General features: G+C 45.9%; 1 protein-coding gene across 3 annotated transcripts in view; it reads right to left on the bottom strand.

The window, feature by feature from the left end:
* MAPK4 (mitogen-activated protein kinase 4) overlaps positions 1-18,605 on the bottom strand; it is a 148,749-nt gene that overhangs the window by 129,338 nt on the left and 806 nt on the right. The window lies entirely within an intron of this gene.

The following is an 18,605-nucleotide window of genomic DNA, read 5'->3' as shown; positions in this document are numbered from 1 at the left end:
AAGTTACACAATTATGAGAAATAGTAAGTCATTGTCGAGTTAAGACGTCAAGTTTTCAGGTGGTTTGTTACACAGCAGTAAATAAATGAAATCGCAGTGTCTCTTCATTCTACCACACAGAGCACCCAGAAATACTGACATAAATGACATCATCAGCTTTCTAGACAGAGAATGCCAAACCCTTCTATGTAGCAAATAGCTAAAATCTTTTCTTCAGCAGCAGTCTTGAGAAGTTACATGGCCTTTCAAGTGCTCCAACTTCCCACTTGGCTTGATAAACACTCTCTGGAAGTCCTCTGTCACGCCTCATGCAGGGGCTACACCTAATGGGAGCTGGAAGGTGCTCATGATAGAGACCTGAGAAGCCTGAGGTCCAGCACTCACTGTGACCTTTTGAATTAATCCAAATTTTGGGCAAGGTATTCATTCTCTGCTGCCTGTTTCCCACCTATGACAGGGAGATGATAATACCTCTCCTGGAGTGCTGGGTGGCACAGTTGGTGAAGCACCTGACTCTCGGGTTCAGCTCAGGTTGTGATCTCACGGTCCTGAGATCGAACCCCAAGTAAGGCTCTGTGCTCAGCGTGGGGTCTGCTTGATTTTCTCTCTCTTTCTCCCTCGACCCACCCCCCTGTATGTTCTCTCTCTTTCTCTCTCTCTCTCTCTGTCAATCTCTGGCTAAAATAAACAAACAAATCTTTTTAGAAAATAATAGCACCTCGCCTATTTACTCTACAGACTTGTAGTAACCAAACGAGGTGGTGTATGTTAAATGAGCTTTAAAAATATGGTGTTGTTTTCCTACCAGCTGACATTTCGTAGCTACTTCTTCAGATTGAAATTTTTACAGTAAACGTCACCAAAAAGAGAAAGAAAAGGCACAGCCCCCATCAAATGACCTGAAAACAGACTTCCAAGATGGTACCTAACGCACGGCAAACTTCCTTCAGGGACAAACAGCAGATGGGATCAGGAGAAAAGCAGCTTTGCGTTAGCGAACTAATGATCAAGGAAAGTCCCCTTGGACATTTGACCAAACATCTTCAGCGAGTCTGTAGCAAAAGAGTCCCATTTGGGCATGTCACTTAGCAAAATGTTTAGGGCAGCAATCAGCAAGGCATTTAGGCCATGTGTCTGGCATTTCTCTTGCCCTGACCAGCCATGACAGCAAACACGGACAGCGGGTCAGGCCTGCTACTCTCTGCTCTTACGGCCCCCCAAGCTGAGGCAGGCTCCCCACCCTGCACTCTGTTCTCCTATCTACCACGTCCGTCTGAGCAGCAAGAGCCACCTTGACGTGGGTGACCTACAAACCTTGAGACATTACGTCAGAGCACAGACTGCTTGCTGACACTGGTCATGTGGGCAGACCCCTGCCTTCCCCACAGCAGCCCTCTCAAGGCTTCTGGGGGGGCCTGGAATTCCGCCAATGATGAAACCCCACCGCTGAGAAAAAGTAGACAACTAGGAGACCGCCCGCAGAAATGTCCAGGCGCGTGTCTGGGTCGTGGTGAGATGGGCAGTATCGCTTTCCCACGAGCCAAGTGTTGGGGATCTATCAGCTACGGGTGATGAGAGCCCCAGAGAGGAAACCATGAATCAAATTTTCATTACCACGAAGGGACAAGGAGCACGAGTGGAATCCATCAGCATGGATTCTTCTCTGCTGCGGCCACCACTCGGCCACCGTGGGCAGAGGGCTCTGGCCTGGGGCAGAGATGGGACACCGCCCCGGGGAAGTGGCCCCTGAGGGCGGAGAGCCCCCCCCCCCCCCCCCCCCCCGTGAGCGGGTCTGTAATCTGTCCTCATGGGGCCGCACAGGGAAGGGAAACGCGGCTCCCACGCAGACCCCAGGGCTCCCCAGAAGACATGCTGCCCGCGCAGGGCCCTACCAGGCGCAGCAGGGGCGGCCGCGCGGCTCCCCCGTGCCAAGGCCGCCCCCACATTTATTTTAACTTCCTTTTCCTGGAGAAACAAGTTGTGCAGGAGGAGCAGAGAACAATGGCCTGGTTCCACATAAAAGCACACGCAGGAGAAGCCAGGTAAGGCACCTAGCAGCCATGGTCCGGAAGCCCGGAATAGCCAGCAGAGGCAGAGCGCGAAGCAAGGACAAGATGACATACGGGTTGTGCCTCTGGGGCCGCGTCACCTCCCAGGGGTCGCCCACATCGGCCTCCGTGTCATCTGCAGCCACATGCTCTTCCAGGCCGCACAGCAGCTTGTAGGACATCTGACCACATGGCCCACCACCTGGAAACCCCCAGGGAGGCCCCGACTCCGCCCCGTGGAGGACCTGCACCAAGATCCTGGCCCTCGCCTGCCTGTTCACGCAGAGCTCCCTCCCCAGCAGTCCCCCCACACCATGTGTGCCCCCACCCAGCCTCACTCACACTCCCTCAGCTGCCTGCTCTGCTCCTGGAACATGGCCCCATGCTCCTCACCTGGTGCACCCTGACTCATCCTCAAGGTTCCACCCCATCACCACCTGCTCCTGGAGCCACCTCGGAGCCCTGCCACCCCCTGCCCATGTGCAAGCCATGGGAGCCCCGGGCTGGCATCACTGTAACTCCTGATCTTGTGACCATCAGGTAGATGAGCAGCAACCCAGTAATGTCCTTTCCCTAAACAGCATGGGTCCCTTCCAGGTCCTTCCATCAAAGGGCGGTCCCCAGAGCTGTCTCAGAAAGTGTTAGACATGCAAATTCTCAGGCCCCACCCGAGTCCTGGTGAATCAGAGAGTCTGCAGGTTGACACTTCTCTAGGGACTCCGACGAGCCTGCACAGTGGAAAGCCAGTACCCCAAGAGCCTTCGGAGACCCTGTAGGAGCAGCTCAGATCCCGCCCAACAAGCAGCTGCGCTGAGCCCTCTGCCCGGCCAGCTCCCCTCCTCTGGGATGGGAGCCTCTCCACACCAAAAGCAGCTGCACTACTGGGGCCAGATGCGGAAATACCTCCCCGCCCTGTCCCCCTCGGACTAAACAAGAATCACCTAGGGAACAAAGGAAACCAGGCAACTGGCTCTGGGCTTCAGGGAGCTCTCACTAACCCTGAGCACAAGCCTGCTGCGCTGGCCAGAGTTCATCTCAGGCTAACTCCATGGCTGGAGCACCTTGCTCTCAGAGAAGCCAGTTTCTGCTTGTTTTTCTCCAAAGGACAGCGGTTAGACACCGTGGGAGGGTGACAGGAGGACCTGCCACTCCTACAACACGCAGATACAACGCAACAGAGCAATGAGAAGACCCTGGTGGTTGGTTTCAGCCACAAGTTCCATGGGTCATCACAACAAAGGCTATGGTTGTGAGCTGAACGCATGAGGTTTTACAGCCCACTCCCCCTCCAATCATCACGAACACATTCAAGCCTACAGAAAGGCCCAAAGACCCAGATACTGACTTCCCTTGTAGACCCTTCAATCTAGCCTTCATCTCACACTTTACTTTTATTGGACACCTGCTATGCACAGGGTTAGCCAGGTCTCCTTCACCCGTGGATTACAACCTTGGCCTCATATAAGAATCATACAAGGAGCTGTGAGAAAGTTCTGATGTCCAATCCAGAGCCCTGACCAATTCAACCAGAATCCCTGGAATCAGACCCAGGCATCAGCATTTTATTTTTTATTTTTTTATTTTTTTATTTATTTTTAAAGATTTTATTTATTTATGATAGACATAGAAGAGAGAGAGAGAGAGAGAGAGAGAGAGAGGCGCAGAGACACAGGCAGAGGGAGAAGCAGGCTCCATACCGGGAGCCCGATGTGGGACTTGATCCTGGAACTCCAGGATTGCGCCCTGGGCTGAAGGCAGGCGCTAAACCGCTGAGCTATCCAGGGATCCCGGCATCAGCATTTTAAAAACTCCCCAGGAGTGATTCCAATGGGCAGCCAATCTGGGGAACCACAGTTTTGAATGTTGACATCTGGGTCCTACCCAAACCACAGAAATCAGGTCTGAAGGCTGGAGCCTGGGCATGTATGTATAACACACACATGAAAATGGAATGTTCAGAGGCATCCATTCCCACAACAGTCTTTACAGCCCTGCCTATACGGTTAGTGCCCTCCAGGGCTGTATGAACCTGACAGGGGAGGCACAAATGGCACATGATTCATGAAAATGGCATCCTCACCAGTGAATCCTGCCCTCAGGGCTCCCACAGTCCTCACACTCTGGGTACTGTCTCCCTCTCCGGAATTTCTCTAGCTGTTTTTCCTTTGGGTGCCTTCAGACAAAAGAAAAATCTTTCCAGCTCCCTTCTCACCATGTTTGAAAATTGGGAATGGCTTTTGGTCACTCAGTGTCCCAGGTTAAATTTAAGAATTGGAGGGCTCTCTGCTCCCTACTGAGGAAGAAGATAGGTGGCCCATTCACCAGGCCAGAAATGGCCAAAAGGTAAGAGAGAAAATACTCTTGATTCCTCATTTTACAGGAGCGCCTGGGTGGCTCAGGTGATTAAGTGTCTGCCTTCAGCTCAGGTGGCAATCTCAGGGTCCTGGGATGGAGTCCTATGTTAGTTCCCTGCTCAGTGGGGACCCTGTTTCTCCCTCTATCTCTGCCCCTTCCCCTGGCTTGTGCTCACACTAATAAATAAAAGTATTTTTTAAAAACCCTTATTTCACAATTTTGATGCTGTGTGCCTTGATTTATCCAACAAGTGGGAAAAAGAATGTGGTTGGGATACCTATCATCTAAAGGATTCCTAATACAAATCCTCTTGTGGAAATGCTGATGTTTATATGACAAGTGAGCACTTTAAAAGATGTTAAGCCTGCAAAATCACTCATTAAAACTTGGAAAAATAAGCTCAACACCTCCTCTTCTTTTCCAGATTACCTCTGCACAGTTGCCATTTTAATTTAGCGTGACCTACTTTTTTGCCAGCACTGACCATTCATCTACATGCCTAATGACCAAGAGAAATATTCTCTGTAATTTCTGTTGCATCAGGAACAGAGCTGGGCTGCAAGTTAAGAGAAGTGGGCTCTGGGTCCCACATCACCACTAAGCCCCTGTGTGACCCAGAACAAGTTATTTGATCTTCAAGTTCTTCATGTATAAAACAAGAGAATAAATCCTCACAGGGATGGTTTTCTTCCAGTTCAAACATCATGTGGTTCTCATTTGCTTGTGGACAATGACATTAGCCTGGTGGAAAAGGCTAATAAGCTTATTACTTTGTTTCCCTAAAAATGGATAATTATTTGAGAGAAAGTACCTTGAGTAACCAATCCCATAAAACAAAGATTAAGTAACTAATAAATACACCATAACATCCCAGATGTCACAAGCCTACAGAAAACAGAGAGACAGCGTATGCTGATAATATTAATGAGGAAAACAATCACACATCTAACCATGATTTCAGAGAAGGAAACAGATGTTGTGGCAGGAACATACAAGGAGGCAGCTTGGGGCATTTAGGAAAGAATGTCCAGAAGCAACAGTAAAGTTCTTTCTACTACAGTTTCTAGGGAACTTAGGGTTAAAGGAACAAGGAATGTGACTTCTAGTTTTTGGACTTCCCAGGTAGTGACCGTGTTGCCTAAGACGAGCCACTCGTCTTCCCCAAGCTCAAGGCTTCCCATCTGTCAAGTGGGAATCATATAATACAGACCCAATGTACCAGACGGACCACTGGAGCTCAAGGAAGGCACCCCGGTTACAGAGATGGCTTGATTTAATACGGCCTCATAGAAGCTATGCAAAGCTGAGGAGTGTGTGTCCCTATTGCTCTTGACCTGGCCCACTGAGAAAGCACCTCGAGATAATACTCAGAGCTGATGGGCTCTCCTATGATGGCTTCTTTCCTTTCTCTCATCTTCTTCATTTTCCCCTTATTTACTTAATAAACCCAAATCTGTGCTTATTTTTAAAATTAAATAGTACAAGAGGGTATAAAACAAAAATAAAAAGTCCTTGCCCTCACCCCCTCAACCCCCAGTTGCTTCTTGCTTCTTACCACTAGTAACAATGACTTCTGTGTCCTTCCAGAAAAAAACTTGCGAGTAGCTCATAATCATAACTGTACATGAACATGTTCCTATACCTGCCCCCTCTCTCTAGAGCGAGACACCTTCTTTTCCAGGTATCTATTACTGGAGAGGAAAGATCTTATTTCACATAATCTCAGTTTAAGGCAATACAGTTTTAGATTACTGAAATCTGACATTGCTTTTAGTGGTGATAATTAAATAATGGTGCTATCGTTATTTCTTAGCAATAGGAAAGGGGGAAGAACAGAACAAGAAGGTTATTTAATACGTTATGAAAGCCAATTCCTGAATTCAGGAGTGTCGAGCAAAACACTGTATTGTTTGTTGGTTAAATAAGAGAAAAGTCGGCTGTGAAAGGACAGATAAATAAACCTTTGGTTCTGTGGATCTACTTTTGAATAAGCTGAATAGAGAAGTCAAGGGGTTTTTTACCTCCTCTTGTTCCATAAATGTATTTCAGGTTCACTTTCAAAGACGGCTCACCGAAAAAAAAGGGGGTGGATTAACAAATTCACTGAATAACTTTTGAAGAATGAAGGCATACACAAAAATTTAAAAACAAGACTTTAAGCTTTTAGCTAAAGTAGTTTAATAAACCAAAAGCATTTTCACATCGGACCGCATACTCCCTGTCATCCTTCATCCAACGAAATTAATAAGGACCAAGTCTTTTTATTTGTCTTTAATCTCAATTCAGCTCAAGAATATGGTAAAGTAGAGAAAGAATGAATAGTTATTTAGGCCGTGACATGCCCAGGACTATTCACCAGACATACTCTCACCCATGCTGTTAACCAATGGTCTCTCTCCTTACTCTGCACATCCCGAGGTTCTGTCATTTTGATGGGACATAGGTCACTGGCTTTATTACACAGCAGATGAGTGGGTTGCTCAAGCCCTCTTTGGTGCCCTTTAATAGGCATTAAAACTCTATAATAATTGGTCAAGACATTGCTCCTTTTCTCTCCTCCAATCTGGAAAGCTCAAAGCAATCCAGTGTAGTTACCGTATTATATATATCTCACCTCCTCTCCTCAAGTGGTTACTGCAATCCTCTTCCTGATTCTCCTCTTACAAATATAATCATTTCAGATTTCTGAATCTCTTTGTCCCTTTTTTCCTGTTGAAAGTGGCATAAACACTTTACTGTCCTGAGTCCTCTTCAAAAGTTCTGAGTATCTGGTAAAAAGTGCCATTGCCACCATATGAGAAGGCAAAGTCCTAGTCTCTGTGACAAGTACAAAGATTTGCTCATCTAACTTTGTCTGAACTCCCTGTGGTTCTCACGTATGTTACTGAAATCGTAGCATATTATATCTTATTAACAGACAAAATGGTCTCAAAATGACTGGAAAAAACTCAAATTCAAATAAATAATAAGTTGACAATAGAAATATAGAAATGGCCTTGATGGATCTCAAAATAACTGTACCTCTTTAGAAAAGACTTTAAGAGCCCTACTTACTGATAAATAAAAGAAATGTGAACTTGTCCCTAAAGTGAATCATGCTGCAGGAATTAATTTACTTCATTTCAGGCTGAAGAGTTTTCAGACATCATGGTTCATAAATTCTTATAACTGGTAGGGCTTTCTAGTAATTCTGCCTCTAAAAATAATCATGGAAGGGTCATTTTCTGGGAGAATAGAAAATTTGCTTCTTCACAATTAAGTCATTTATCCTTTCTTCCAAAGACATCAGTCACAATCTAGAACTACCTGGGAGTGGAGTGACAGTTTTGTTCCTTTAAGGACAGTTATTAAAGCCTAATTGAAGGATTTCTATTTCTAGCTAAGGGTAGACTATGTTATATATAATCTTTCCTATGTGTGAAATATTTTAAGATAAAAATAAAAATAAGCTGGATAAGTCATAATGGAATACAAAAATAGCTCCCTGGTATAAAATGGTCTCCAAAAAGTTGGTGGGAATAGTCTCCCAGAAATCAAGTCCTTTCCAGAGGGGCAGATCCCTGCTGGCCACACCTGCCTTTGTTTTACCCAACAGCTCCACATCTGAAGAGTGAGAGCAGATTGTGTTTTCCCGGGCTGATAGCCACTTCCTGAGAGGACAGCTCTTGAGGTTCCTGGGGACAAAGTACCCCAAAATAAAAATAAGAGCCTCCTTCAAAAAAAAAAAAAAAAAAAAGGCAATGGATGCTCTGATAAGGTAAGTGGAGGAAGCTGGTGGAGAGGGGCTTCCCGCCATTTGGTGCCTCTAAGCCCAAGCTTTTCAAACTCAGCAAATGCATTTTTTTCATTGTAAAATTCTCTGGCTTCAGGAAGATTGGGGAAAACCTCTATGCACAGAGCTGGAGCAAGGTAGGGGGAAAATACATTTGGCTAGTGATCCTGAGAACACACGGATAAGCATGTGACTTCTAAAAGCCAGACAGGATTACATAAGCTTCTTTGGAAACATTAGATTCAACAAGAGTCCCCTGGAAAGGCCACCCTGACTCCTCAGCCTGGACACAAATAGTTCAGTCTCCACAAGGACTAGACTTGGCCATGGGTGAAAAATTCTGCTTTCCATGGAAAAATGCTGGGACCAGGTTAAAGGGAAGAAATCTTACCCAGCTAAAATCCAGGCTACTCGTTTTCCTTCTTAACAGTTTCTGGCATAGAAAGCATCTTATCACGTCCCTTGGTCCTAAATTTGCATCTCTCTGCCAGGCCAGTATGGATAAGAAGGAAGAAACCAGATGGAGACTTATGACTGACAGGGCTCCAGGTGCCACTCCTGCAACTGCTTACCCAGCCAGCTCACCTGCCTTATTAGGAAAAGCCTAAGGGATTAGTCTTTTCTATGTAGGGAAATATATCTACATTTAGCTGGATCCGGTTTGCAGGGACGTATTCGTCCCAGCCTTGGCTTTCCAGCTGTCACCAGGATGATATATCGGGAGTAGTGGAGAAAGTTCTCTGGGCACGGGCAGGCAAAGGGCAGCAGGTGTTCTGTGCTCCTCTCCTGTCTGTCTCTAGGGTAGACCACACTCACTTGTCTCCGCTAGAGTGGTGAACTGGGTAATACGAACCAAACTTCCCAAAGAACACAACAAAGAAACCTAGATGAAATATTTGTTGAAATTCGTCCTAAAAGCACAGAAGAACTAACAAGATTGGGAGGGACTTCAGACTTAAGATCTGGAAGACAGAGGTCCAGAGACGTGGACCTAAGCAGCGGGGGCCACTTTTACCCAGTCAGATGGACTGTGAATCCAAATGAGGAAGTTAGGAGGCTGAGCAGCACTTTCGGCAGCCTCTAGAGCCTGGGGGCCAGCACATCCCTAGACTAAAGCCCAGTAAACCACTTCATGTTTACATTTGGGACCCTAGGAGTAAGAGAAAACAAAAAATAAACTGGTCTGACTCCACATCATGTGGGTAGCCTAAAAAATTTCAAGTCCCCAGACTGTCCCAGGATTGCTAGTCCCCCAAGAAGCCCGAAGAAGCTATTTAAAATCTTCTCTGAAATTCCTGTCATTTTTTTCCCATCATTTTTATCAGCACCACTCAAAGCCTCAGATTACTGCATTTCATCAATCTTAAATATCCCTAATTATATGATTGCACTACTATTTTAGGTACCAGTGAAGAAGAAAAAAAAAAAAGTCAGGTACCTACTATTTTAGGTAGAACTATAAATTTAAGTCTCCATCAACTATAAACCACATCTGAATTTGACATTAAAGTGTGGGGGGGGGGAGTACATCTTAAAATTGATGAGATGACATTTATGCAAATATTTTTTCAAAACAATATCTAGCACACATTCAAAGATAATCAGGCACATAAGGAGATATAAATAGGAATCAGCATGATAATGAGAAAAACAGAAGAAACACAGAATGTGAAACAACTATACTTACTATGCTCATGGAGATACAAAGTTGGCTTAAACATTTCAAAACAAGGAAACAGGACTATATAAGTGTAACATTAAAGATTTGAAAAAGAACTAAGAAACTTTAGAATTGAAATTCAGTAACTAAAATTAAGAATGTAACAGATGGATGTATCTCAGATTAGATACAGCTGAAGAGACACCGTGTGATTTAGAAGACAGATCAGAAGAACTATTGGAATGTAGCCAGGAGATATAAAAAAGATCGAAAATACAGAAAAGAGCGAAAGAGATAAAGAAGATACAGTAAGGAAAATTAAGAGAGTAAAACAACCTTACAACCCAAAGTTCTCCCAGAAATAGGCAAGAGAATTCAGAGGACATCACTAATAACCCTAATAACCCTCAGCTTTTTCAACGACCAACTGCACCACAGTAGTAGGTCACCCTAGTGAAGACCCGGAGATGGTATAACCCTGGTTACAAGTTGCAATGTTGCATTTTATAAGAAATAAGTATTTGGCCAATCAGATGACCAAAAGCCATTTCTCACGTATATTTGGTCTTTGTCCCTGTCCCTAGTTCCTGGCTCACAACTCCCCAAACCTTAGGAAATTTCCTGAGCAAGAAGAACAATGGGAACATCTTTTGGCATGATATGTAGTCTCTGTCCTTTGTTCCCGAAATCACTTCAGAGCCAAAAGGTAAGATGGGTATCTTGCCATTCATAAAAAGCCCCACTCCTTACAGTGACTGTGTTTATGTTAATCAGGTGACTCTTGGAAAGCACCGAAGGATGGGGTTGGTTGCCAGGGGAACTAACCATGAACAGAGTGATGGAACTTTCAGTTCCATCCCCTGACTTAAAGAGTAGGAGAGGGGGCCAGAGGCTGCATCAGCCACCCATGGCAATGATTTAATCACTTATGCCTATGTAATGCACTCTCCATAAAAATCCAAAAGGAAAAGGGTTCCGAGAGCCTCTGTTTGGGAAACCTGAATGCTTCCGCATACCACAGGCGCCTGGCCCCAAACTCCATGTGGACAGAAACTCCTTTGTTTGTTTGGAACCTCACCCTATGTATCTCTTCATCTGGCTGTTGATTCATACTCTTTAATACACCTTTGTAATAAACCAGTAATCTAATGAGTCAACAGGTTTCCTGAGCTCTGAGCCACTTCAGCAAATTTACTGAACCCAAGGAGTGGGGAATGGGAACCTCTGATTTACAGCCAGTCAGTCAGAAGCAAAGAGAACCAGTGGGGCTTGCAACTGGCTTGGGGGGGTGTGGGGGAGGGAGTCTTGTGAGACTGAGCCCTTAACCTGTGGAATCTGATGCTCTGTCCCAGGACATGGAGGCAGAATCGAGTTGAACTGCAGGACAGCCAGCTGGTGTCCAAGAACTGCTTGAATGTGTGGAGAGAGCAGCCCTGTGCCCGGAACTGATGACGGAACTCTTCTGAAAGAAGAGACAGAACATGAAGACTCCTAACTCTGGGAAACGAACTAGGGGTGGTGGAAGGGGAGGAGGGTGGGGGGTGGGGGTGACTGGGTGCTGGGTGACGGGCACTGGGGGGGCACTTGACGGGATGAGCACTGGGTGTTATTCTGTATGTTGGTAAATTGAACACCAATAAAAAATAAATTCATTAAAAAAAACTTTCAAGCACAAATACATAATGAATATTAACATACCAAAAAAAAAAAAAAAAAGAAAAAGAAAAGAAAGAAGAGGCGAATATGGTGATTTTACCTTTCTGTGTATCACTCTCCTCGTAGGTGAGTGGACACCACAAAATAGCTCACAAGCTGTTGGAAGACTTGAGGAGTAACACTTGAGAAGTCCGAGCAAGGGCTCCCCGCATGCTGCTCGATACGACGCGCTGGGGCTCCCACCCACCTAGCCTTGCTACAGGAACTGAACACGCAGCTCCACACTCTGAACATGGCACCTGATGTGTCAGAACTGTGGAATGGTAGGATCGCACGAGATTCTTCGTAGAATATCCAGGCGATCGGAAGTTCATTGCCTTTCCTTTAAAAACTGGTTTTATACACTTAGATCAATTTTTTAGACCCCTAACCACAAATAGAAAACTAGATGAGGGATCCCTGGGTGGCGCAGCGGTTTAGCGCCTGCCTTTGGCCCAGGGCGTGATCCTGGAGACCCAGGATCGAATCCCACGTCGGGCTCCTGGTGCATGGAGCCTGCTTCTCCCTCTGCCTGTGTCTCTGCCTCTCTCTCTCTCTCTGTGTGACTATCATAAATAAATAAAAATTTAAAAAAAAAAAAAGAAAACTAGATGATTAACAAAAGATACAAACAGGGTAACAGTCCTATAGAGAAATGTTTAGCCGTACTGGTAACCAAAATGGAAATGAAAGCAATAGTGGCATATTTCCCATTTATCAAATTAATAATTTTTTAGGAATAAGCTACCCAAGGGGCACCTGGGTAGCACAGTCAGTTAAGCATCTGATTCTTGGTTTCAGCGGGATCATGGTCTTGGGATCAAGCCCCGAGTGGGGTTTCACGCTGAACACAGGTTCGGCTTGGGAATCTCTCTGCCCCTCCTCTCTGTTCTTGCATGCTCACTCTCTCTCTAAAATAAATAAATCTTTAAAAATAAATTAAAATACCCTGTACTATCAATGATATGAAAAAATCATTTCCATTTATAGAATGCAACTAGTTAGCATGGTACATTTCCACTCCTGGTTGAATAATTTCACTATTGGAAATATATGCCAAGAAAACAACCCAAATTATAGGAAAAGTATGAACACAAAGTTGCTCACTGCAGTCATACAGCAGTGAGAAACTGGGAGCAAACAATGTTTGCTAATAATAAAATATTGCAATAAATTAACAGGCTTCCAAAGTATTGAGTGAATTGTGTAGCCACTAAAAGTCATGTTTACCAAGAGCGTGGAAAAACATAGAAATTGGAGCATCCAGGTGGCCCAGCAGTTGAGTGTCTGCCTTGGGCTCAGGGCGTGATCCTGGGGTCCTGGGATTGAGTCTGGCAATGGGCTCCCCACAGGGAGCCTGCTTCTCCCTCTGTCTATGTCTCTGCCTCTCTCTGTGTGTCTCTCATGAATAAATAAATAAAATCTTTAAAATTTAAAATTAAAAATAAAAAATTTTATGGAGATATAATTGACATATAACATTATATTAGGTTCAGGGGTACAATGTAATGGCTTAATATTTGTATGTACTGTGAAATGATCACCACAGTAAGTCTAGTTAACATCCATCACCACACATAGTTAGAATTTTTTTCTTGTGATGAGACTTTTAAGATCTACTCTCTCGGGATCCCTGGGTGGCGCAGCGGTTTGGCGCCTGCCTTTGGCCCAGGGCGCGATCCTGGAGACCCGGGATCGAATCCCACATCGGGCTCCCGGTGCATGGAGCCTGCTTCTCCCTCTGCCTGTGTCTCTGCCTCTCTCTCTCTCTCTCTATGTGACTATCATAAATAAATAAAATTTAAAAAAAAAAAAAAAAAGATCTACTCTCTCAACGACTTTCAAGTATACAGTACAGTATTATTACTGCAGTCACCACTCCTCACATAGGAAGTTTTGTGAAATAATCTTATTCCACTAATCCAATTGTTTCCATTTTTTCCTGGTTCCATTTGGTACTACTCATATGCATACATCTTTGGCACAGGTGTGATCAGTGTGAATTAATGATTACTTCTACCCGGATTAGAAGACCTGGAAACTCTTCTCTTGCCTGGATTCCCCACCCCCACCCCCCAACATGCTCTTAGGAACCAGGAAGTCAGAACAGTGTTCCAGTGACCGTGAATGTCAAAGGGTATGGGACAAACTCCTGACCCCGAGCCCAGCACTGGCACTAACCTCTGTGTAATCTCCGCAAGCCACCTAACTTCTTTCAGTCTCAGTTTCTCCATTAATACAATGGGCCAAGGAGAGCTGGGCTCATGATCCCAAAAATCCCTTGCAGGTTTAATCTCTGTGCTGGCATATAAATTTGATCTAAAATCTCCAAACAGATCTTGACTTTTGAAAAACTCTATAAAAATCAAATCTGTTTTTTTTTTTTTTTTTTTTTTTTTCAAATCTGTTTAAACACAAATGGAGGGGATCCCTGGGTGGCGCAGCGGTTTGGCGCCTGCCTTTGGCCCAGGGCGCGATCCTGGAGACCCGGGATCGAATCCCACGTCGGGCTCCCGGTGCATGGAGCCTGCTTCTCCCTCTGCCTGTGTCTCTGCCTCTCTCCCTCTCTCTTGGTGACTATCATAAATAAATAAAAATTTAAAAAAATTAAAAAAAAAAAACACACAAATGGAAAACTAGGTATTTTTTTAAATCCCTCCTACAATACATCTTTTAGTAGACAGTCTTTATTTTTGTTAAATCTAGACATTGACATATTGACAGTTCAGTGTCACATACAGTCAGGCACATTTAAACACCAAAGCAATAATCATAGTACTTTCTCTTCCTCACTGAAGGTAGATTGATTTAGATTAAGGAAAAATACGTGCACGAATGAAAAGTCTAAAATACAGAGATTTTTTTTTTTGGTTTGTTTTATTATCTTCAGTTTTCAAATGCTTCGACTATTTGCCTACCCCCATCCCCAAAAGGTATTTCCTACCCAGCCTGTTGCAATGCAAGGAAAAGTCTCGTCCCAGTCTTGGGTATTCCAAAATGGAAGCTGGAATCAATGAAATCTTACTGTAAACTTTCTACACACCATTACGATATGCCAAAAAAGAGCTTCCTTCACTTTCTGAATCAATAACTTGGGCACCAGGCCAACCTCACTGCTATCGCCTGCGAGAACTCACGAAGCCTCCTGCTAAACTTGAACTAACCTTGCCCCCAGTTGCATCCTACAAGATGCTGCTGGTGCTGATGCAGACCTGGACTTGCTGAAGCTATGGCAGTTTATTTCTGAGGACAGATGGCAAGAGGAGTACAGGCCACCCTGCACTTAACCATATTCTATTTCGGTCCATGCTCTCTATGTCAGTCAGGTCTTTGAGGAGCTTCTCTTAACCCTGCCTGTCATGGGTAGAGGTAAATCTCTACTTTCCAATTCCTACAGCCACAGTTTCCTGTCACTCCACAGTTCATTCCCGGAGGAGGCTTTACTTGCAGCTAAGGAAACTGAAACCCCTCTTGCAGGACCCTTCCAATGCCCTACAACTTCTTCATCTGGTCATTCTGTCCTTGTCTGAAAGAGGATCCCTCTTACACAAGCATCTTGTCCCACCAGCACTAGATCCTCTCCCCCACTTCCCTCCACACTCCTGTCCCCCCGCCATGGCCCAAGCAGCAGTCAGGATGACCCTGTGGGCAGCGGTGGTTCTGCGGCCCACACTTTCGGTGTATTAGTCAGCCACACGCTAGGGGAAGAATTTGAGATTTAATTTTTTGGGGGGGTAGGAGGGGACTCAAAAGATTGACTTAACATCATGAGCAGATTAGGCTATGTGGGATGACAAAGGACACTTGCTGATTTATGAAATTATCCATATGGAAAGTTCCACAAAGTTAATTTCACATTTACTAAGTCGCCATTATTGAAAAGAACCAAGTTACGTTAAATAAGGCCTCCCCCAGAAAAGTGGGAAGTTATACAGAATGGCACACATTCACCAATAGCCCTTAAGAGAGCGTGATTCTCAGGCAGGGGTGGTTTTGCTACAACCGGAGACATTTCGGATTGTCAGGACTTGGGAGCCGGGAGTACGTTACCGGCACTGACGGGACAGAAACCGGCAGACTGATAAACGCTCTACAATGCACAGGACGGTTCCCCATAACAAAATATTGTTCAGGCCACAACAACAATAGCGCTCAGGCTGAGAATCCCTGCCTTATGATGATGGGCAGGTACAGACAGGTAAGGAAGCAAGGGTTCTGTTTGGAAAACGATTAACCTTTAAACACGAGAGCAGGTGAAGACCAGGTCGACAGGCAGCTCAGGCACAGCTGCTACCTGACTTTAGCTGCCACACGAAGGTCAAAGCATGGAAGGCTCTAGACTTTGACGGATCACAAGACCCTTGCCAAGAGTGGCTACATGAAGAGGTAGTGGCATAGTTTCAGGAGCACCAGAAAGGGCACTTTGCCTCCCCTATTACCTCCAACACGCCCTTGTCTGTGCTTGAATTCCTCTCATGATGGACAAAACCTTTCATTCCATGATGAGGCTTAAAGTGCAAAGACCCCCTGGAAGAGGGAACAGTGACCTACATTCAGACTCAAGAGAAAGTGACTGATGACAGATTGTTTTTCCCCTGAGTTTTCATACAGTGAAAGGCTCTGAGCAGCTCCAAGTGGCTCACGCTGAGAAAGACAGAACAGGCCCTGATGGGAGGGAAAAGGGTGAAGAAATGGGCAATCCGGCGTTCAGACATAAACGTCACCTACAGACGGTGCCTGAGCCTGCAGGGAGGCAGGGATGCAGAGAGGGAAAAAAGAAGGCACATTCTTGGCCTTGAAGAAGATTACAATCAAGTTCAGCTCAGGTGAAAAAACTCCAGGAATGCTGGAAAGAATGGCAGAGATGCAGTGCTATCCCTGCAGCAGACAGCAGACAAAGGTCCTCACCAGCCCCGGGATCACAGTGAACCCCAAACGGGGCCCACCGGGTGAAGCCCCCACCCCAGACACCAAACCAGGTCATGGACGCAGAGTAAAATGCTCAGGCAGCAAGACTTTGAATGAACGGGAACTATGCTAGATGAAGAACTATTAAATCCCTGGTTTGTTTTCCTTCACACCTTTGCTTACCACCATTTTTCTCAATTTGGGAGGAAGCTTTGGTCGAAGTTTTCTCTGCCCCTGAGGATCCTATTCCATCTCACAAGGCCAGTCTATGGTATTCTGTACATTCCTGATTTCAGCCTCTGTGAGGTTTTCCTCTGCTCTTCCCTTAAGGACAGAGCCTTCAAGCCACGCACCTAAAGCTTACCATATTTCCTTTGTATCTTTTATAATGGGCCTAATTCCAGAAAGGATTTGAGAGGGGCTTTCAAGTTCATATCCAAAGAAATCAGACAATGTAGCTTAAAAAGAACTTAAGTGGGAAACTGGACATAATTTGGGGAGAAAAAGATCACTGTACCATGAAGCTGGAATGAAGCAGTTACCATGAATCACTGGAGGCCACGGTAAAAAGATGAACACACTAGACATATGGTAGGTTCTCACTAAGAAGAGGAAGGCCACAATTCCCTCACAATTTTCTTTGACATTAAATTCTAGGAGGAATTGGCTCCTGGCTTTTCAAGTTTGCTGCACAAACTGTCATTTTATGTGTTTATCTGAAGAACTGTTAGGTCCTTTAGGACAGAATACATCTTAGATTATATCTCCCCGGTAACAGCCTATATTAAATGTAAGTACTCAAATATTTGCCAACAGACTGATGAACCACAGTTTGCTTGGCAATCTGGATATTCCAGTGTGTCTCAGGCTCCTAAAATGATCACAGTAATAAGAGGCATCAAATCCCTTAGCAGAAAGGACTACTTCATTCTTCCACTTAGTCCCCAAGTCACCCAAACGATGGGATTTAAAGACATGCTCACCCCACCTGCCGTCACCAGTTTGAAATCAGGGGCTGGAAGGTCCAAGCTGGCCCTATCTTTCTGCCTCCCCCCACACCCCCTTCATGGTTTAGTCAATTGTCCTTTTGTCTGTCTTTCTGTCCACACCACAGATTCTCCGATCTTTCTGAGTGTCAGGGCTTTGCCCTATTAACCTTCCATTCACTGCAGTAACTAGCGTGGCACTTTGCACAAAGGAACTGCCTCCTTCTTACTATTTTTTTTTTTTTCAGTGTAAGGAAAGTAAATTGGGAAGGGGTCCCAGAACAGGCTTTTTCATTCTTCTGCCCGGCTCCCCTCTAACCCCGCCCCCAAGCTGTGGTGTAGAAGCCCAGCTCCACATGGACAAGCAGTCCAGAAAGGTTAAAAAGCAAGTTACTAAAGGAAGTGAAGACTCAAGGGTCCAAAGACACATTCTCTCTTCCTCGTTTCCACGTGGCCCCCAAAAGTAGGCTGGACCATCCTGCAGAACACACATATGCAATAACGAAAAAACCTTTGTACATAGCAGGTGCTCGGTAAATACTTGTCAAAATAAGGTCAGAGCACAACTAACCAGAACACAGGAAGCCCTCCATTAATACCTGCTAAGTTGGAAAGTCTGTAACACGTCTACCTTGTACCTAGTAGATGCTCAATAAGTACCGTTTAGATTAAGAGGATCCTGATTTTTGCCGCGCACACAGTAGGTCCCCTGTAAGTGGCTCTTAAATGGAACAGCAGGAACCGCTCGCTCGAGGAAGCGGGGCAGGGCTGACGTTAGTCAAATCCCAGGCAGAGATCCATGAACCGAGATGCGCGTCTCGAGGCAGCGCTTCCGAGGGTGCCCGGGAGGCGCGTGACAGCCGCGCACCGCGCGCTTCCCCGGGGGCCGCGGACTCCCCGTCCGCCCCGGGCGTGGGCGAGCGACCGCGACCCGCTGCCCCCCGGGCGCCGCCCCCCATATCACCTCGGGGCTGCACCTGGAGCTCCCGCGATGCCCGCCCCCCGCCGGGGCGCCCGCCCACGCTGGCTCCTCCGGTTCTGGAGAGTTGTGGGCAGAACAAAAGCGAACCCGATTGCTTCTCCGAAGGCGCGCGCAGCCCGGGAGGAGGCTGGGGGGGCCGGCCCGGGCCGGGGTGCGGGGTTAGACCCGATCCGCGGCCCGCGGCCGCCCGCCCTCCCGG

This window comes from Canis lupus, chromosome 7 (assembly GCF_003254725.2).
Source record: "Canis lupus dingo isolate Sandy chromosome 7, ASM325472v2, whole genome shotgun sequence".
Taxonomy (NCBI): Eukaryota; Metazoa; Chordata; class Mammalia; order Carnivora; family Canidae; genus Canis; species Canis lupus.
Note: the sequence above shows the minus strand (reverse complement) of the source record. Positions and strands in the feature narration are given on the sequence as shown.